Raw genomic sequence first — 22,273 nt, 5'->3', positions numbered from 1 at the left:
TCAATAATGTTCCTTGTATTAGCAAACATGTGTCTACCTGGGAGAAAGCCTGCTTGGTCTTTATGGATTACCTCGTTTAAAACTTTTTAAAATCTACTTGCCAAAACATCTGCAAATATTTTGTAATCCACATTTAAAAGGGAAATGGGACGATAGTTCTTGAGTTGTGTCTTTTCAGTTTCCAGTTTTGGTATCAATGTGATAAAAGCTTCCTTCCACGATTCCGGCGCCCTCTTCCCCTCCATAATTTCGTTGCAGACCTCCATCATTGGTTGGATCAGGTAGTCTTTTAATGTCTTATAATACTTGGAGGTCAGGCCGTCTGGCCCTGGAGATTTGCCCAATTGCATGTTCTGAATGGCTTGTTCAATCTCTTCTCGTGTTATTTTGTTGTTCAGGATTGATCTGTTTTTTTGTGACAATTTTGTTAGTCCATTTCTTTCCAAAAATTGTTTAATCTCAACCTCGTCTTGCGGCCCTTGAGTATATAATTTTTTGAAATATCTCTGGAAGCACTTTCTGATTTCCATGGGGTTCTGAATATTTCTTCCTTCGATTTCTAGATTTGTAACTGTATTTAATTTTTGTCTCTTCTTCAGCTGCCACGCAAGCAGTTTCCCACATTTATTCGCCGATTCAAAAGTTTTTTGTTTCATTAATTTAATTTTCCACTCTATTTCCTGGTTTATCAGTTTAGAATATTGTGCTTGGTAGAGTTTAATTTCTCTCAGAATCGGCTGTGACTTCGGATTTGATCTTAACTTCTTCTCCAGTTCTTTGATTTTCTGCAAGATCTTGTCTTTCCTTTCATTTTGTATCCTTTTCTTTACAGCGTTCTGTTGTATCAAGAACCCCCTCATCACAGCTTTGCTTGCGTCCCAGATAGTTCTTTTTTCCACCGTAGTGCTCATGTTTATCTCAAAGTAATCCTTCAAAACTTTTTGGGCCTTCTTAATAATCTCCTGATCTCTAAGCAAGTTGTCATTCATCTTCCATCTAAAGGAACCGGTTGGCAGTAGTGTCATGTCCATCTTCAGTGCATTATGGTCGGAGCAGGTCTTTGGACAGATTTCCACTTTTCTAACCTTGGGTGCCAGACCTCTAGTTATCCATATTTGGTCGATTCTTGTCCAAGTCAGCTGGGCTTCAGAGAAGAATGTTCCCTCTCTTCCCAGGGGGTTCTTGGTTCTCCAAATGTCAATCCAGTCCATATTGTCTGTCATTTCAAAAAAAGTCTTTGGTAGTCTGCCGTCTTTTGTAACATTTTGGTTTTGTGACTTATCCATGTTAGTCGATACGACCCCATTCATATCTCCCATCATAATGATGTTGTTGTAGTCCAGATAATCCAACATAATCTCATGCAACTTCTTGTAAAATTCCGATTTCCCGTCATTTGGTGCATAAATTCCTAGTATCAGAATCTTTTCTCCTTGATGTTGTATCTCAATTGCTAGAATTCTTCCATGTTCATCTTTGAATAAAAATTTAGGTGACAGGCTCTCTTTTGCATATATCACCACCCCTCGCTTCTTTACTCTGTCCGAAGATATAAATTCTTGGCCAAGTCTTTTATTTATTAACACCTTTCTATGGAGCCTAGTCACATGTGTTTCTTGTAAGCAAATAATGTCCAGTTGTTCTTTTTTTAATATATGAAAAATTTTCCTCCTTTTCTCCGGGATGTTACAACCATTAATATTCCAACTCAAAAGTTGCAGAGACATCCTGAATAAATCTGGTTATTTTTCAGGGGGTGGTACCTTATTCACTGGATCTTCAGAATCCAAGGGTGCGGGTACCTCTGGTGTTTCAGGCCCTGGAAGTAGATCAATTCCCTTGTGAAGGTCCTCTCCGTGTGCGTTCAGAAATTTATCTCTATCTTCCAATGTTCTGATTTTAATCTTCTTCCCTCTAAAGGTAAAAGATAATCCTTGGGGGAATTCCCACCTAAAGATGATTGAATTGTTCCTTAACAATCTTGTCAGCTCCAAATAGTTAGATCTGAGATCCAACAGTTGTTTAGGAATGTCCTTGTAAATCTCAATTCTTTTGTCCAAGATGTCCAGTGACCTTCCGTAGTGTAGGCCCAGAATCTTGTCCCTTTCCTCCTTTGACCTCAATATTATCAAACAATCTCTGGGCTTCTCTTTCTTTATAAGTCTTCCAAGTCTAAAAGCTGATACAATTTTAAAGTCCTTTTCCTCTAAGTTCCAAAATTTGGAAAATTCTTTAGTCAAAAACTCAGCTAGGTTGCCATCTTCCACTTCTGGTATCACCCTTCTCCTTAAATTACTCTCACGGTTCCGCAGTTCTATCATAGAAAGATAGGTCTGGTGTTCACCTACTTGTTTGCAGAGTGGTCTTACCTCTTGTTCTAAATTTTCAAGTTTTTGGCTGGTATCCTCAGCCCAAGCTTTTCACAATTAAAGACATAATTCTTCCAGAAAGTAACTTTTAAAACTTTTCTAGTCAAAACCAAGATAAATACTCATAACCTGCATATGAAATAGAGGGTTCAGCTGAATTGTATTGAACAACTGATGTCCAATCCTCTATTACAGAATGGTTTTTGACAAGCTGTAAATTCAATTCCACACATAGTTTTTTAGGCCCATTCTTGTTTTTCAGTACCAAATAGATAATATTTTTAAACTGACAGAGACATGCGAAACTTTAGCCAAAAACTTAAGCCGTAAATCAATAGGATGTCTACCAACATATGCAAACAAGCGTTCCTGAATTACTGTACAAGTGTCCCTGTGAGAACATAAGAGCCCTGGTGGATCAGGCCAAGTGCCAGTCAGTCAATATGTTGGTCAATCCAGTAGACAGATAGATCCTATTTTTCTCCTATACTATCTACTAGCTAAATAGCAAGCTAGTTAAGAGTTTTATACACTGTGCTTTTTAATCTCAAAAGAGCTATGTAAGGCAGCTTACAACAGTTCAGTATAACAATCAGCTAACAATTAAGAAGACAAATAAATTAAAATAAGACAGAAGACAAATAAGTTAAAATAAATTACAATGAAAAACAAATACATCAGATGAAAATCTAAATGGCTTAAAGGCACAATAACTTTTTTAAAAACAACAACAACAACAACAACAAAACTAGCAACCCAGATGCCTGGATACCTGCTGAAATACAAAAGGTCTTCATGAGGCGGCAATAAAATAAAATAAAACCCTAAAATGAAACATGAAATGTTTTGCCACTGTGAAAACAGGATGCTGGACTAGATGGGTCACTGGTCTCATCTGGTGAGCTCTTCTGATGTTCTTAACCATCAATGACTCTCTAGGAAGGAAGCTCCATGAGCTAGACCACTGAAAATGGTGTCTTCCACATGGCAGTCAGATGTACCTCTGTTGCTGGGATGCAGATGTGAGCTTCTCAGCATATCTTAATAAATGGCCAAGTTCATCTGAGAAAAGTTGGTCTTTTGGTCCTAAACTGCTTAGGGCAGCCCTTTCCACCTGGTGCTCTCCAGATGTTTTGCCCTGCAACTCACATCAGCTTTAGCTAGCACCACAGGTTGTGGAAGGCTGGTCTAGGACTAGGGATCCATCTGCACTATACATTTAAAGCATCATACCACTTTAAACAGCCATGACTTCCCCCAAAGAATCCTGAGAACTGTAGTTTAAAGATGCTGAGAATTATTAGGAGACTTTTCCCCTCTTGTAAGCACTAGTCTACCTACTCTACACACCCAAATTAATTTTAAACCTGTTTAATTGCCATGGATGCCAAGTAGGGAATTCCAGGGATGGTAGTTCTCCAAAATGGTCAGAGCCCTCTAAAAAGGTCTAAGAATTCAATAACATGAATGTCTAACACAAAGCAGCTGCAGTTTTTAGTAGTCCATATACTGACTTCACCCGTGCTGTCAAGGAGGAAGATGGTCGTGTGATTACCAACCATTGTTCCTTGCTTTATTATGAACTGAACCATATGCAGTAGCTTTTTGCAGCTGATCACAAAAAAAGTGTGTTGACAAGCTGTGGTTGTGATGGACTTCCAAACACTACACTAAAATGTGCAGTGGGCAGCAGCATCTGACAGTCACATCACCACCATAGCTCACTGCAAGTCAGCAAGAGTTGTAATTAAAAACATGACTACCAGGTGCTCAGATGATTGTGTGTATGAACCCTTGGTCCCTTCCAATTCTATTGATTACTGTGAACTGAAGAGGAACTGTGGAAAGCCAGGAGACAGAGAGAAAACAAAAAATTGAACCACCCTCCAAGTCAGGAAGTTACTGAGGATTGTAAAGAGATTCTCAAGGGAAAAGTTTAATCTGTAAGTGTATAGCTAGTGTTTTAGATGTCCTACCTAAGCAATACTCAGATAGCCTCACTGGCAGAAAACCTGAGCTCTTAAAACTGTCATTAACATCTGCTTCCCAGCTCTACGTAAGTCTCCTCATGTCAGAAGTTGGAAGGTAGCTTCCAACTCCAGCATAGGACAGGTTGAGGGAGATATTCTTCTTCTACATGTTCTGAGGAGCTACTAGTTCTCCTCCATTCCTTCACTTCCCCCATCCCCACAACATTAGCAGCAGGAAAGGTTGGCGGAATGGGGCTATTTTTGGGAACGTTTCCCTAGCAACAGCTGCTGCCACCGTCTGTGGTGGTTTATCCATAGGTGCTAAAATATTCGATGCTTCTTAATAAAGAAAGCAGCTGGCAAAGCAAGGTTGGATGTAGGAAGGGTTGTCCACCCAGTCTGCTTTGCCCAGTGGCCTGGGATTCATAGGGCTTGAAAAAGTAACAAAGCAAATGATGTCTTTAAGATGAAGTGCACGTTGACTTTAGCTCCATCTATTAAGGTCTTAATCAAGAAGCAAGCCTCTTAGAGGTGAAAAGTTTCAATCCTGAGACATCTGGAGGGCCAAAATGTACCCACACCTGATACACGATAGCTTCTCTGTTAACAAGCTGAGTGGTTGAGGTAGAAATATGAGGCCTTTCTTCTCCAAGTTTGCAGAAGAATGTTGTAAAGGCCAATATAATCACGTTCAATAGTTATTAAGCTATTAAGGATCTTGATGTCCCATGCTTCTGGTCCTTTTCCAAATGGTGTATCTAGCAGCTGATCTGTGCAAGTTGGAGAGCATATTTGTATGATGAACCCATCAGATGCTGGCTTCTTCTCTTTAGGTTGGTTTGCTATTGATTTGGGCAGGAGGAGGAATACAGAAGTGTTTACAACTCCCCTCCCCCCTTATTGATATTGCATTGAGGTCTGGTCTCCCGCATAAACTCTAAGCTGTCTTTTGTTTGTATACTGCTGTTGCTCAGTGTAAAACTTACTGGTGAACTGAGGACAGCTTTCGGGTCACATGATGGTGCTGACTATGTGAGTTGCCTTTGTTTTTAGTTGCTTATTTACAGTGGAAAAGGCTAAAAAATACAATGATCAATCTCTATGTGTAAGTGGTCCATCACTGCCCCCTCCAAACTGTGTAACATTCAGGAAAGTGTGTGTCATCATGACCAACAGCGACTTGAAACTGACTTGGAGGAAGAGGGGACCCCATCAACTAGGGATTTTCCAAAACTAGTGAATGTGCTCCTCAATTAGACCCCACTGATAGGCCAACTTCCTCACATACCATTCAGTCTGTGTGTGACCACAAGCACTGTGCCTGTCAAAAGTGAGCAGAGAGGTGACCATGGAAGGTTTGAGAGCTGCCCCTTTAAGGACCTCCATTCTTCAGCAAGGAGGTGGAGCCTAGAGGGTGGTGATAATCAGGCCTAGCACCAAGCTGCCCTTCTTGGGACAAGTCCTTTCTTTTCTGGATCCTGTCCAAGGTTCTGAACCAACTCTGCAAGAGTGCTGTGCAGTCTCTGCCTGTTGGTCCCTTGGTTTTGCTACCACCTCTGGCCTTTTCCTTTTTCCTCTACATGGGATCATTCTCACCAGGACAGGCTAGACACAAGCATCTGGAAGCATTAATCTGCACAACCAAATGAGTAAAGAAAGAAGTGTATTGCTTGCATCAGTTGAGTTAGACATGGGTTGCCACCATCCTTTTTACACTTTGTTTTTGATCTGAATTTCCATGAAATAATTGATTCACATGTGGCTGCTGGGCTTGTGTTAGCTCTGTTCTTATGGCATGTGGCTTGTCTTTATTTTGTTTTTAGCACAGAGTTTGCTATATTTGCTTACTACCACAAACCCACATTGAAAGATTCCAAAACTGGATGTTTGGGTTCATAGTTAATGAATTAGGTGACCTGCTCACTATGTTCTGAATGTTCTGCTCAACCATCGCAATGTGAAGGGAAAAGTGATGGCTGTGAGCCCAGTCACAGTGGGAATCAAAGCTAAGACGATACACTGGGGTGGAGGTACAAAGCCAACTTTACCTCACCCACCCAACTTCTCTCTCTCTTCTCTATAATTACTTCCATAGATGTATAGTTTAGGTACGTTTTTTTACAGCTTTCTGCGCACAAATACAGTGGTACCTTGGTTTTTGAATGGCATAGTTGTCAAACAAATTGGCTCCCGAACATCGCAAACCTGGAAGTGTTCCAGTTTGTGAATGTTTTTCAGGAGCCAAATGTCTGACACAGCTTCTGCTTGAGTGCATGAAGCTCCTGCAACCAATCGGAAGCCACGCCTTGGTTTTCAAATGGCTTCAGAAGTCAAACGGACTTCCAGAATGGATTAAGTTCGAGAACCAAGGTACCACTGTATGGACTGTAACACCAATGATGGCTGTTGTGTATGCATGGCCAGACATCATATGGAGAACATGCATGCCACTTCTGTAAAGGTATAAGTACACAACCTAAGAAAAGCTTGGTCAGTGGAAATTGTGGTGTTGTCATAGTCCTGTGCTGTCAGCAGAGCTCAGTGGAGGAAGAAGCCAGCCAACTAGCCGGGTCTCAGGGGGGTACTTGCCTGGAAGCAGAGTCCGTATACAAGGTTCAGTCCAGTCATCTCGGTTCATGTAGTCAGACGATCCGGGGGTCAAGAAAGCTGAGGGTCCAAGGTCACGAGAAACAGCAAGGTCTGGCCAGGAACGACAAATGTTGTTTCCAGCAACTGACTGAGCCTGGAAACCCTGCTTTAGGGAGCCAGCTGGTTCTCATCAGCAGCAAGAAGGCTGATCAGCAGCAGGTGGAATCACTTTGTCTTCTGCTTCTTCAGGCTGCTGCTCAGCAGGTGAAGCCGACTCCTGGCCCATGACATAAGATCAGATCAAGGGCCTACCTAGTCAACATCCTATTCTCACATCAGCCAACCAGATGCCCATGGGAAGCCCACAAGCAGGACATGAACACAATAGCATCCTTCTTGTGATGATTCACCACAATGGGTATTCAGATGTTGATTACTACCTCTGATACTGAGGTCCCTAAATGCTCCTAGCGTAACTGAAGAAAGGAAGGTGGGGAGTTTTGCTTGTGTGTTTTCACTTCTTTCCTTTAAAATCAGAACTGGAACCTAAGATTGCGGCCCACATTGCCTCTTGCAGAAGTGGGTGCCATAGTTTAACTCTGCACTGCATGTAGAAGTACTTGCTTTTGTCTTTCCGGAGTCTTCCAATGTTTAGCTTCATTCCAATGTTTAGGATATCCATGAGTTCTAGTGCTATGAGATAGGGAGAAAAACTTTTCTCCATGCCATGCATGATTTTATAAACTTCTGCCATGTTACCTCTCAACTGCCTTTTTTCTAAAATAAAAAGTACCAAATGCTGCAACCTTTCTTCATAGGGGAGTCTTTCCACCCCCTTGATCATTTTGGCCGCCCTTTTCTGAACCTTTTCCAACATGCAATATACTTTCTGAGGTGAGGAGACCAGAACTGTACACAGTATTCTCTGTAAGTTGGCTTGAGAGGCCACAAGCCAAAGCCGCTTGTTTCTGCAGAGGCAGAAAACAGAATTTGTTTTTTGAGAGGAAGTTGTCACTCTCGTCCTGCCAACTATTCCAGAGAAAAGGGTTTCCCAGTTGTTTGAAGGGAGCAGAAGACAGAGCCTTCTGGACTGTACTCACCAGATGTTGTTGGACTCCAACTCTCCTCAGTACCAGTCAATAGCGGCCATCTTGGCAAGGCTGCCAAGGTCTGCACTTCTATCTCAATTCTCTCCTTTTGACAGGCAGCCAAGCCTTTGTCAGGCTAATTCTGTTGCTTTGATGATTTGGCTGTTGCAGTTTGTCCTCTTGTCAGCTATCGTATAGTCCTTTTGCTTAGTTTTAAATGTTCTGCACAGACTTGAAGGTAACTGATAGCAAGGCGGAGTGCAAATGTTTTTAATCAACAGTTAAAGCAGCTTCCCATTCCTAATTAAGAACCGCCGGCAAAGTGAGGAATGTTTTCTGCCTCAATTTTGCAGCTAGTGGGGAAGGGTGTATACACACACACACACACACACACACACACGTGTCACTATTCAGTCAAGGTGCTTAGAGCTGTTTACAAGTTCAAGTGTGGAAAGCCATTAAATTATACTTAAAAGAAAGTTACAGCAGAGCAGAATAAAATGCCAACATAAAGGCAACACCTACAGATTAAAACAAGAAGGTTTAAAAATGAATAAAAAAGGGTTGCATGTAAAAAAAGGTAAAGAGTGTTAAGGGCATGTGCAAAAACGTACACATTTTGCCCTTTACTTTAATTTCAGTTGTAATTGCAAAGGTAAAAATTCAGATGCTGATTTTGTCTGTCAGTCATTGTTCCCACCACATGAATTCACTAATGTAAGTAAATGCTTTCGTACAGCATGGTAATGACCTCTCTGAAGGAGCAGGTTCATAGCCTGGGAGTGCTCCTGAACCCATCTCTATCACTCAAAGCCCATGTGACCTCCGTGGCTAAGAGTGCCTTTTATCAGATTTTTAGTAGGACAGCTATCGTTGTTTCTGGTTTGGGAAAAACCTGACCACTGTCATCCATGTGCTGACAACCTCCAGACTGGATTAATGCAATGTGCTCTATGTGGGGCTAACTTTGAGGCTGATCTGGAAGCTGCAGCTAGTGCAACATGTGGAGGCTCGACTACTCATTGGGGCAGAATATCACATTATGCTGCTGCTGAAGGAATCACACTGGTTGCCAGCCAGCTTGGTTTAAAGTGCTGGTATTGGTGCACAAAGTCCTAAATGACATGGGACCAGGATATCTAAGAAATCGCTACATACCCTTCATACCCATATTAATCACTGTGGGCATCCACAGGCATCCTTTAGCGTCCTGAGATTCCTCTTTCAACAAGCTCTCTAAAATCCTTAACCTTATGTATGTGTTTGTTGTTTTTTTTAAAATTGTTTTTATATGTATAGTTCTTGTTTTAAAATATTTATTACATGCAAGTGTTTTTAAGCTGTTTTTATACATGTAACTTTTGTATATGTCATATCACTTTGAGATGCTTGATGAGAAGCAATCCATAAATAATATTAACAAACTGGTTTATTGAGCATATTGGACAGGCTGGGTGAATCCACACTCATTTACTGTAGTAGCTGTGCCATCCATTTTCATTGCTCTGGGGCTGTAAATAAAGTCACAATTCTGCATGTGGCAAAAGCAACGACAAGGCCAGCTCACCCTATACCAAACCCTGCATTTCTGCACTTGCAGATTGGCAGTAAGTTATCTAAGGAAGCCAGGGAATGAGGTTTAAGGGAAGGACTGTGCCTCACTGGTAGAGCACATGTTCTGCTTGCAAAAGGTTCAGTCCTCTGCATCTCCAGGTAAAGTTAGCAGAGGGCCCTGTCTGAAACCCTGGCAAGACATTGGCAGTAAATGTAGACAATCTTGGGCCAGTAATGTGACTCAGTATAAGGCAGATTCCCATGTTCCTATGGAGTGAAATGGTCCCCTCAGGTTGGGTGCTAGTTAGGCACCAGTAGATGCATGGAAGTGAGAGCTGGACCATAAAGAAGGCTGATCGCCGAAGAATTGATGCTTTTGAATTATGGTGCTGGAGGAGACTCTTGAGAAGTCCCATGGACTGCAAGAAGATCCAACCTATCCATTCTTAAGGAAATCAACCCTGAGTGCTCACTGGAAGGACAGATCATGAAGCTGAGGCTCCAATACTTTGGCCACCTCATGAGAAGAGAAGACTCCCTGGAAAATACCCTGATGATGGGAAACATGGAGGGCACAAGGAGAAGGGGACAACAGAGGACGAGATGGTTGGACAGCTACCAGCATGAGTTTGACCAAACTGCGGGAGGCAGTGGAAGACAGGAGTGCCTGACGTGCTCTGGTCCATGGGGTCACGAAGAGTCGGATACGACTAAACGACTAAACAACAACAACAGATGCACTTGAGCAGCTCTTACACACTTACAGTAAACTGACACAACATCCCAAGTTTATTATGGGAGAGGGAGGACTATTTGGATTTTCCACCACAGGAAGCAAATCATCTTGACTTGGTCCTGGATGGTGAAGTCACAACAAGGCAACTATGGAGGAAGTTCTGGACGTGTTGTAGAATTTGAGGGACTTATCTGTGCTTCTCTGGAACAGAGTCAGGGTGCAACTCTTAGGGAGAGCATGAAACTCTGGAACACACAGCAAACCTTTGCAAGCCACAGTACTTTGTGCAAAAATGCCTGGGGCTCTGCAGTGCCAGCCACATGTGCTCCTATTAATGTTTCCATTGCTTTGGGTTGCACTCCTATCTTTCCCCATCAGTGCATCTGCAGCGTGTATCCATGGTTCTGAGATCACATGCAGGGATGGGTTAAAGTAGTTGAAGGCTGTTGGATTCTAGCGGAGTTACTGACTTCTTAGCTACAGACTGCACAGCGACCAGAGAATGTAGAAACAAGCGATTCAAACAGAAGAAATAGAGGGGAGAGAGACCCTGAAGGGAAAGAATGAATGGAACAGCAGGAGTGTAAAAAAGACGAGAGAAATAAGAAATAAAGGCGAAGCTAGAAAGAAGTATTGTTTCAAGAGCCGGTGGTTAAGCTGAAGATCTAAGGATGGGAACACTACACAGAACAGCATGCTAAAATCAGAAAAGTCCAGAAACAAAGAAGAGCAAAGAAGCAGGTTGACAAACCAGTGAAGAAAGTTGGAGAAAGATCAAATCAGAGAAAACTGTACTGGGCTACTTGGAAATCATACCCATACAAAATGGACCAAGAGAGGGAACAGTTTCAGGGGATGTAACAAAGTGGATGGGATGCAGGCATTTCCCTCTTTTTCCCTTTCCCCTGCTAACTGGATTTGCAGAATTCAGATGGGAATAAGCTGACCATACACCGGGTAAGAGATCATTAGTAGGTGTTGTGTATTACAATATTTGATTCTAGTTGGAGCTAATGCATTTTCTATGCCTCAGTGTGTTTGCATAAAACTGGGGGATATCTGTACCGATATCTTTGTCAATGCAGGCACATACACAATTTACTTTTGGCTGCAATCCTGTGTGCAGGCTGCTTTCATCCCAGCGAAGGCTTACCTGTGGGTTGTAATCTATGAAAGCTCATGTTACAACAAATCTGCTAGTCTTTAAAATGCCACAAGACTCTGAACTGTTTTTATTTATAACGTTTACTCATTTTGCTCTAGAACATTTGCTTGCATAACTTCGTGGGTACTCTTGTGTGGTATATTGGGCTTCAGAGCATGTTTTCTTAACTAACTTCACGAGTACCACTTCTCCATCTCTCTTACCCTGTGAGTGGTCTATTTGGGCAGTCCTTCTTCACTGTTGCTTTCAAGCTGTTTTTCAAACTGGTCTTTTTTGAGAGGTCTCAAATCAGATGGATTTGGAATGAGGTCTTTGAGGGGATTCACAGGATTCTGGAGGGGTGGAGGAGAAACCCCAATTTTCTCAGAAAACGCATGCCAAAGTTTTTTTCTGGGACTATAACTGCCACGAGCATCTCCCCCGCCTCTCTGTCTCCCCGCATGCCGTCATTGCATAGCCAGACAGACACAGTTTATATTGATACCACTCATCTCCTTGTTGTGTCCTATCAAGGTCACCCACTGATTGACTATTAAGCTGATCTTTGCGGTAGAACTGAATCTCAGATCTCAGCTACAGAAAGTAGCCTCAAACTACAGCAGTTATGTAAAGGAGCTCAAACTAACTGCTGACAAAATTATTTGCAGGCGATTGGAGAATGTATGTGTTAGAGAAGACATGGGGTATCTGTCTGCTTATTTTACCACTTTTAACATGTCAAGGAAAGGCAGGCTCTTGAGTGCAAGTAGATGCCACCGCTGCTCCCTACTCCACAGCAATTTCTCTGCCATTGAAGATCCTCCAACTTAGTGAGCAGAAGGGCACAACTAATGTTCCACCAAGTCATGCTGCAGGTCTTATTGCTCACTTCTGCCATGCTGGGCTTATGCCCCTGAGAAATCACACCTTGTTAGTAGCTGCCACCTCTCAGGCTTCCCTTCTTGCAGACAGTAAGGACAGCATCTTCATTGTTGGGCAAACAGAAGAACTGCCTGCGCAGGAGAGGCCAGACATGGCATCTAGGGCCCACTGTGCCAAAGGCCCCTTGTATACACAATTTTCCTACATAAATATCACTTACATGTAGGGGGAAAAGAGTGTGTAAGCCATCTCCACATGCACACCATTGTGCATGTATTTATTTTGCTTTGTGTGCATGTGATGGAAGCCTTAATCAGTGATAGGATCTTCTCATTCTTTCGATTCAGTGCTTTAAAACTAAACAAGAGGTCTCAGAGAATAACCTTTCACGCCTTGCTAAAAGCTAGTACAGTGAGGCATGGTGATTCTCTGTGTAAACCCCTACTGATATTTTGCTGCAGACGTTGTTGTTGTTGTTGTTTGTACTACTACTACTACTTGTGGCTGACAACCTGATCACTCTTAACTTGCACTTCAGACAAATAAGAGACTCTCCTGGACTTGAGAGGGAAAATTGTCGGCTTCCACGCCGTACCTCATTTCATAAATAAATTTAATTACAATCTCAGTGTATCTGAAGTTCCTATGTTAGATGGGGCAGGGTTAAGTTTTATGCATGTCCCTTCCATTAAGGAAATGTATGGACTAGATTGTAATGGCATATATTTGGAACTATCAACGACTAGCAAGTCTAGCAATGAAGTGCTAGTTAGAAATAATGGCTTTTGCATATATAGGACTGTACTGAGAGAGTGTTTCATAGACAGAACCCTTTTAATACAGAATTATTGATCACGAAGGTCGATTTAGGAATCAGCTACACCTTGGGGCTTTTTATGGGGCCAAGCGTTGGACACATTTGATAGCAGAGGAATAATGACAGTGCAATTGCTTGTATTAAATTATTTGGCCTTCTTGGCAGATGCTCCCACACTTTGGATGTCCCTCCCTAGAGAAGTTAGACTGGCTCCCTCCTTTTTATCCTTTCACCAGCCGGTGAAGAGATTCTTGTTTTAACAGGCCTGGAAAGGGCTGGCGCCATGCTGTTTTTTTCCTTGTAATTGTTTGCACTGCGTCAGATGTAAGATAGATGGTTAACTTTGGCCACAGAACTCAGAATGGATTATGCCATTGCCCTGACAAATTGGGTAGCAATTCATGGAAAGTGGATGGCTGCCTCCGCTGAACATTAAATGTAGTGTCTGATGCGGTCAGGTGACAGAACTGGGGCCAACAGTTTTATGTGCTACAAGATACCACCAGATATGCCTTCTTATTATCCCAGCCGTGGTCATGCGCAATCCTTGGGCTCAGTTTGACCAGAAAGTGGCAGAGCCCAACTAGCTGATTCCCTATTCAGTGTGGACTGTGAGTAGGACCATTTAAAGTCCAGCATGGCTGGAGCCAGACATCAAACCCCACCCCACCCATACTGTACCACTGAAAATCAGTTTTCAGGATGCAGTACTATGAACATATACCTCGGGATAGAGTGGGATTTATTTTTGAATAAACATTCATACAATTGTGCTACTGTCCATTTTTCTCCCAGTGGACTTTAATTCCAACTTTACATTTCCCAGTAGACTTTACAGTGACAGAATGCCATTCATATTAAAATGGCATTAAAAATAATTTAGGGGAGTATGTGAGGAAGGGTTTAGCCCTCTCCTACCTGCTGTCACTGCTGTGTTTAAATCTAGGATGACCAGGTGCCCTACTCTACAGCCATCTATTTCAAGGAGCCCTCTGTCTGAAGGACTTTGAAGGTCCAATCCTGTTTTTAAGACAAAGGGTGCTAAGAAGGGGAGGGGCTTTGCTGTTGCCCATCTGCAGGGAGCATCTAGACAGCAGAATGAGCAGGCTGTCACACAGGCTGTCTGCTGAGTCTTCCCTGCTATGGAGAGATGTGCGGAGTTTCTATTAAAATTACAGTGATTCTTTCTGAATGCATTTATAGATACAAATTAGTACGTGCACATGTTATGCAAATCTGTGTTGCCATGTACTCTTTTTGGCAATGCATAAATGGCTACCCTATTTAAATCAGCACACACACATATACCCTGCCTTGTAATAATTCATGGTAGACCCAGTTCTTCACAGAGGCCTGCTGTCATTTCATTGAACCTAGAAAGGAGAATTTGATTTGCCCTCTGAAGCGCCACAGAATGGTGTTGAGCTGCTTCTGTAAGGTTGGGGGTATTATTTAGTGAGGATTATACTCACCCACCCACCATTTCAGATCACTTATGAGGATTCCTAGGATTATTTGCATTTCTGGACAACTTGCAGGTTGTACGCACTGAACGACAATTTTGAACAGCTAAATGGGTTTCCAAGTATGCATGTCTAAGGGCTAAACTCTGTTTTTTCCCCTTGAAAGTAGCCATTCAGCATTGCTACAAAGAGCAATAATAAAAAGTCTCTTAACAGCTTTGCTTTTTTTGCAATTTCATCTTGAATAAATCTGGGAATGGATTTATTCCTATTGAGAACCATTTCCTTTCTCCTAGCATTGAAATTTGCCCTTTCTTTGCTAAATCTCAGGGGAACGAGTACACCATCAGTGGACCTTAAGCAGCTCCTTTGATATGATTTGGGGCCTGTTTCCTGACAGATGAGATGGCGACCACCTAATCTTTGCACAGTTTATATAAGAGAGGTTCAGCCAAGTAAAAACTAGGTGCCAAATGAGGATTTGAAAAGTCCTCTCTGTTGAGAATAGTGGCTCCAGAATGGGTGAGTCATCAAAGCATGAGACCTACTGTATATAGCTTCTGACAATGGTAATAATTACACAGCAGAGAACAAATATTTTAAAGAGTAATTCTGGTGGGGATGGAAGAAGAGGGAGGTGAGTGAAAGGAAGAAGATGGGGTGAAGTCGAGAGGGAGATGATGGAGACTACAGCAACGGAAATCACTTTCCCTCTTGATTCCCCTTCTATGGCCACAGACTTCCCCTTTCTTTTTCCTGCCTCTTCTAATGCCAAAATTGGTGTGTGCGCAATCTGTTGTTTCTTTTCTGAGACTGGGGTGGGGACATTACTAGAAATTGGCTGGCAATTTTTTAAAAAATTGATATTTTGGGACTGCAGTTGGAACAGTTTACCCTCTTTTTAACTACTAGAAGACCTCGATTTGTTCTAATGAGCCAGACTCCTCTGATCATCTCCTAGGAACAGATATATTATTTTATATATAATATATTATTTATTCAAATGACAATGGGGAATAATAAGTGTTCACTATTGACTGTGAGCCTTAATCTCCCTGTCTTGCAGCTGCAGTTTACTTCATCACTGCAGTAAAAGCAACAAAGGGAAAGGTGGGGAAAAATACAATAAATTATAGAAGTATTTATATACCATCATCTCAAGTCTCTCTTCTGACTCTCATTTCACTTGCAGGATGACTTGTTGGGTGATATAGGCAGGATAGGCCAGGGTTTGGGTACTTAGTAATAATCTCATTATGAAAATTCAGGTGAACACTGAGGCTGTGAGGCTTGCTCAAAGCTCACCCGAAAGCTCATATCCAGGCAGCATTCTGAATCCATTTTCTAGGGTCTTTGTTCATTCTGTCCACTAAACTGGCAAGGAATTCATGCAAGCTTTTAACCAGTTAATATTTACCTATCTGAGCATGTTCTAAATAAGTGTACTGACGGTCTAGTTAAGTTCAACAAAGCAGTATGTGACCACTTGCATCTTAGAAATTGGTTCCTCAGTCATAAACATACAGTTTCCCAGACTACTACTTTAGCTGATTTGTTGAAGAAAATATGTTTGTTGGCACACAGCACTGCAAAAAGCATCTGCCAACAGGTTATGCTAATATCACACGAATGTATTGTTGCCTCTGTATGCCTGACAGTCACAGACAAATAAACTGAAATTGGTTTAAACTGCAGGTGGATAAGCACAATGGAAAAATCAGATGCAATTTGTCTACCAAGATAAATTGGCTCATCAGAGCATGTGCCAGACTCTGAATACTTTCACAAAGGCAAAAGTTGCTCCTGGCTGTTTTATCAGGTGATTTGTATGGCTATTTAGGGTTATGGAGATGATGTTTATGAGACTGCCATCTTGTTCACATGGTTTATGAATACAGTGGTACCTCGGGTTACATATGCTTCAGGTTACATATGCTTCAGGTTACAGACTCCGCTAATCCAGAAATAGTGCTTCAGGTTAAGGATAAGAACAGAAATTGTGCTTGGGCGGCGTGGCGGCAGCAGGAGGCCCCATTAGCTAAAGTGGTGCTTCAGGTTAAGAACAGTTTCAGGTTAAGAACGGACCTCTGGAACGAATTACCATATTTTTCGCTCTATAGGGCACACCAGCCCATAGGGCGCACCTAGTTTTTTTTTGGGGGGGGGGGAATAAAGAAAAAACATTTTATTTCCCTCCCAGGCGCAGGGCTGGGGAGGGGGAAGCCCAAGCTTCCCCCGACCCCAGAACAGGCTGCTATCCGCAAGCCTTGGGAGCCCGGTGGGAGCTTCCTGAAGCCTGGAGAGTGAGAGGGGTCAGCGCTCTCCAGGCTTCAGCGAAAGCCTGCATTCGCTCCATAGGACGCACACACATTTCCCCTTCATTTTTGGAAGAGAAAAAGTGTGTCCTATAGAGCAAAAAATATGGTAAGTACTTAACCCAAGGTACCACTGTACAGTCGTACCTTGGTTCTTGAATGCCTTGGTATTCGTACATTTCGGCTCCTGAACACCGCAAACTCGGAAGTGAGTGTTCTGGTTTGTGAACGTTTTTTTGGAAGCCGAACGTCCGATGCGGGTTCCATGGATTCCGATTGAGTGCAGGAAGCTCCTACAGCCAATCGGAAGCTGCGCCTTGGTTTTCAAACAGTTCCAGGAGTTGAATGGACTCCCAGAGCGGATTAAGTTCGACAACCAAGGTACGAATGTACACAGAACACTAAATTGGCCTTGGAGGTGGACATCCTATTGCTTGTTTATTTTTTTCTTTCTAACTGAGGCTGGATGTCTTTATAAAGGAATGATACAAAATTTGCTAGGTAGGGTTTCGTGCCATGTCTAATCATGATGAGATTCAACAAGAATGTTCTCCCCATCACTGCATCTGCAGGCCATAATAATACACACCTGTTGAATTTCTACCCTGTCATGGAACTGCAAGATAAAGCAGGAAGCTTCCTTGATGTGGTGGGAAAAATGGAAACCTGAGACCAGGGTTTCCCAAACTTGGTTTGCCAGCTATTTTTTTTTACCACAAATCCCATCATTCCTAGCTAGCAGACCCAGTGGTCAGGGATCATAGGAACTGTAGTCTAAAAACAGCTGGAGAACCAAGTTTGCAGAACACTGTCTTAGACAAACGATGCACTGTGGGTGGTATTCAACTAACTATTACTCAGAGCAGACCCACTGAAATTCATGAATATTAATTTCAATAGGTCTACTTAGTGAATAGGTCAACTCTTGGTTGAATATCACCCTGTACTCTTTTCCAAAACTGGAAAAATAAATGGAGGTGGGTGGAAATCCTTATGTTCCAGTCACTGATGCTGCAGTCACATCTTTTATAGTGCCATTGCAGGGCAGGTGCTCAGAATACTACCACGTAGTTCAACTGCCCATCTGACATGCAATGCACCTGCCCATTTCTGCCAATGCATGTACAGCCTTATAACATACTGTTGTCTGGCCGCCTGCATCTGTTTCTAACATATAGTTTCTTTCCCTGGGTTATGTGGGCTATCCCTCTGAGTGTGGGTGGCATTGACTTATCTTCTACCCTCCTTCATCAAGTTATTATTATTCTCTCACAGTAATTATGCACTTATTGAACAAAGTGCAATGCTGCAAACACACTAAAAAGAAAATTGAGATGCAGAAAGTGGGCAGCTTATCAAGGAAAAGGTAGAAGGAAATCCCACAAGGTGACAGTCTCAGTGTTCAGAATCCCCCCCTCCCTGCACTGTTTTAAGCAGTGCAATTTAAAAGTGGGGAGGTTTACCACCACTTCTGCTTTCAACCATGTATATAGTACCGGCATCTGCCAGGGAAAATATTTGTCCCTTTCCAGGCTGACACAATTTCGTGTAACACCCACGTAGGTACCCACACATTTTCATGGCACACAGCACATATCAAATATTGGGTAAAAATAAAAGTTGAAGGGTGTTCAGTTCAGCATTTGTACACAGCTAGTGGAGGATGAGGCCATAATGTCTTTTAAGGATTTTAGACCACTATCCTGTTCCTCACAGTAGTCAGTAATGGATGCCACAGAAGAAAACGCATACGGTATTAATGGAAGTCGTCGCTTTCTTCTGCTGCAAAAGAGAAAGCAAAGCATGGACCAGACCATCAGTGGATATAAGCAAGCATGATTTTATACCAGCTGAGGATCTGGCCCTGTGCACCTGAGCTGTGGTTTTATTTCTGGCACATGTAAAAGATAAAGACAGCTGTGTTATTAACAAAAACAGTATGGGACTTCTACTGAATGCCTCCCAATCAATCTTTTCCACATGAAGGTACTTAGCCCCCAAATTTACAGTCCAGTTAATGGGTTCTGTGGTGTTTTGCCAAGCCTAATGAAAAAGAAGCCGCTGTGGGTACAAAGAAAGAATGAATGCAGGTCTGCCATATGACTTCTTCTGCCTTTCCTGTTTTTCTTTGTAAGATTTAAGGCACTGCTACCCCTTCAGAACATTTTCTCTGTCTTTTCCACTCTCATTTTTACCTCTCCTTCTCTGTCCATGTGCAGGACAATATCCCTACCCTTGAGAAGTACATGCACCCATGTGCACATATGCGCACGCGCATACGGATCAATAGCAGAAGCTTTCTTTGTTTATATTTCCCCATCAATAGCAGTACGTAGATAAACTAGGTCTGGCAACGATTGAGCTGTTTAGAGTTTGGTTATGTCATGACCTCTGATGCTGACCTTATTTTGAGGAATGAGGCGAATTATCTGGCACGTCACATAGTACCATCATAATCAAACTGAGGGCAAGAATCTCCATAAAGGTGGCCACACCACTGTTAAACCTACCATCTGAATTTTCAGCTAGGAAATGTGATTTAAATTAGTCTGACTGCTGTATTTAAAAAGACTGACAGAGTCGGTCCGCATGTCCTATAATCAGCTGCATGTACAAGTGGTTAAATCGGTCTTATCGGGTAATGCAGAAGTCAAGAAGATTTCTTCTTCTTTTTTAAAAAAGAAGCCCTGTGCACTTTTGCAGGTTGTTATGGCACATCGCATTTTCTGAGCAGTCAAAGCAGTATTAGATATATTATAGCTAGGAAACTCTGATACTTTCCTCTGATAATGCATTTATTGTTGCAGAATTTTACCAGCATTTTGTGAGCATAGATTTCGCCACGGATAAGTTACAGAGTGTCTTCTCCTCTTTGGCCACATGCCACTGTTTCTTAAACAAAACCAACCATTTTGTGATTTGTTAAGATATTGTTTGAAGGCTGCAAACTCCCCTATTCACATTTGCATAGCATATTGCATAAAGCTCCCCTAGTCTTGCGCTCGGTGCTCAAGCAACCCACCCTTCAGGCACTACTTGGGTGTGTGTCTGTGCTCTCATCATTGGCTGTAAAGGTGTGTGCGTAGTTACACACACACACACACACACACACACACACACACACACACACTATTCTGTATCTCTTTTTCACTTCTTTGGTGCCTGAAGCATGTGGGCACATCAACATGCCATGAAGAGTTGCCCCGATTGCTAAACCTAGCAGGGACTTTTAATGCTATATACGAACATCATATACGACGCGGGTGGCGCTGTGGGTTAAACCACAGAGCCTAGAGCTTGCCGATCAAAAGGTCAGCGGTTCGAATCCAGGTGAGCTCCCATTGCTCGGTCCCTGCTCCTGTCAACCTAGCAGTTCGAAAGCATGTCAAAGTGCAAGTAGATAAACAGGTACCGCTCCGGCGGGAAAGTAAACGGCGTTTCCGTGCACTGCTCTGGCTCGACAGATGCGGCTTAATCATGCTGGCCACATGACCCGGAAGCTGTACGCTGGCTCCCTCGGCCAATAAAGCGAGATGAGCGTCTCAACCCCAGAGTCGGCCACGACTGGACCTAATGGTCAGGGGTCCCTTTACCTTTACGAACATCATATCCCCCTTTCCCCAAGATGACTCTCTTAAACTTTTTAAATGCCCAGCACTCCCTCCATTAGTAGCTAACTCACTATTGAGGATTACCCTTTACTGCTATCCTGTGATGATTTATTACATTGCAGGCATTTTCACCTTGCAGACACCACACTTATTGCTCTTACACTGTGACAGTACAGGCATTATAATTGTCACAGAAAGGTATTTTTGTGTGTGCCCTGTGGGGCATAGATGTGGAAATATTGATGAATGGGATGTGTGCAGATGGAGAGCACTGTGGAGATGATTATGTAGATAAACCTGGTGATAAGAAACCATGAGCTTAGGCACCTCAAGGGGACGAGCGTTCATTTCAGTTTCAAATTTTCTTACTTATTGGTAGGGCATGAACAGTAAAAGCAAGGCACTAGGTTTCTTTCCACACAGCAGGTGCCAAAATCCTGTTTTTATCACTACCTGTTCCTAATGTGGGAGCCAGTAGCTATACTCTGGTGACAGCACTCTTTTCACCAAGGATCAAACACGAAGTCTCCCCTCTCTGCCTTAAATATCCAGCACTCCTAGGTAGGCAGATATTAATGTTGTTGCCTTTTAATGAAGTGTTTGCTATGTTGTGTTCTAGAAAGAGCTGCATATTAAGAGAGCGTCATTGTAGGTTACGGGACTTTGTGGGTTGCACATTTTTGTTCAGCACAATGAATTTAAAACTCTTCAGTTCATCAGAATTATCCAGAATGCTTAGTTGGCGGCAAATCATTTTCTGATCAATCCAAGTTACTGCTATCCACATTACTGAATTGTCCCACCTGTGTCATGAGGTGGTTTCCAATACGTAAGTTATCTGCTATCCTGGCACCCTCCAGATGTTTTGGAGTACGACTCCCGTCAGTCCCAGCCAGGACAGTCATAGTTGGCATCAGGTTGGTGCAGGCTGATCTAAATCATCAATAAATATCCTTACGTAAGTCATCAAGAACTTTTGCAATATTTATAAAAGAGCGACTACGCTGCAGCCTCCTAGTGGCTGCCTTTTTGATGTGTAGAATAAACAGGCAGAAGGTGTTTGTAAGACCAGTGCAGATAAATAATGTTGATTTCACACCAACAATCCTCTGTGAGAAGTGCCTCTTCAAAAGATAGAGCGTTTCGCTGGTAAGATGATTGTGAGGTGACGAGATGATCCCTCTGTCTTGCACTACCATTTACATAGTAGACTGTCTCTTCCCCCTCCTCTTCACATGTGACATACTGAAGAAATATGGGTATGTTGCACACTGGCTCCAGAAACAGCAAAAGACTGTTGGGCTTACGCCCCTCAAAAACTGGGCTCACAACTCCAGTCTTAGTGCCTCAGGCAGAAAATCTGCCATGGTGGTAAAAAGTGAAAAACTAAATACAGTGAAAAACTAAATAATTGATTATTTGTTGCCCCACGGTATTTCAAAATATACCACCTCAAGCCTGGTCCCCCTGACTATTACTTTTAGTCAGGGCTGGTGCAAGAAAGACATGTTTCTGCCTGAACTCAGCCAAGTTATTTTAGCATCTAAGGGTATGTTCACATTACTGCTTTACTCCACAACCAGTGCATTCCCACGGCTAATTTTTGAAGTTGCATTCACATGACGTTAGCAACAATCCACATCAAACTGATGTTTGATTTGTTTTTTCCTCAAATGAGCTTCAATCCAGCTAGAAAACTGTATGTGGAGTAAGCAGTAATTTGAACATGCTGTCA

The 22,273-nt window shown here is 42.5% G+C and overlaps 1 protein-coding gene across 1 annotated transcript in view; it reads left to right on the top strand.

Annotated features, from left to right (window-relative positions):
- The first annotated feature begins 10,695 nt into the window (after positions 1–10,695).
- KCNJ4 (potassium inwardly rectifying channel subfamily J member 4) overlaps positions 10,696–22,273 on the top strand; it is a 29,447-nt gene continuing 17,869 nt past the window's right edge. The window contains exon 1 of the mRNA XM_081877721.1: positions 10,696–11,263. The gene's annotated coding sequence lies outside the window, so the exon portion shown is untranslated. The remainder of the gene's footprint in view (positions 11,264–22,273) is intronic.

Source organism: Podarcis erhardii (genome assembly GCF_964252035.2).
Source record: "Podarcis erhardii genome assembly, chromosome: 10".
NCBI classification, from domain to species: domain Eukaryota; kingdom Metazoa; phylum Chordata; class Lepidosauria; order Squamata; family Lacertidae; genus Podarcis; species Podarcis erhardii.
The sequence above is the reverse complement of the archived record's forward strand: the minus strand, read 5'-3'. Positions and strand labels throughout refer to the sequence as shown.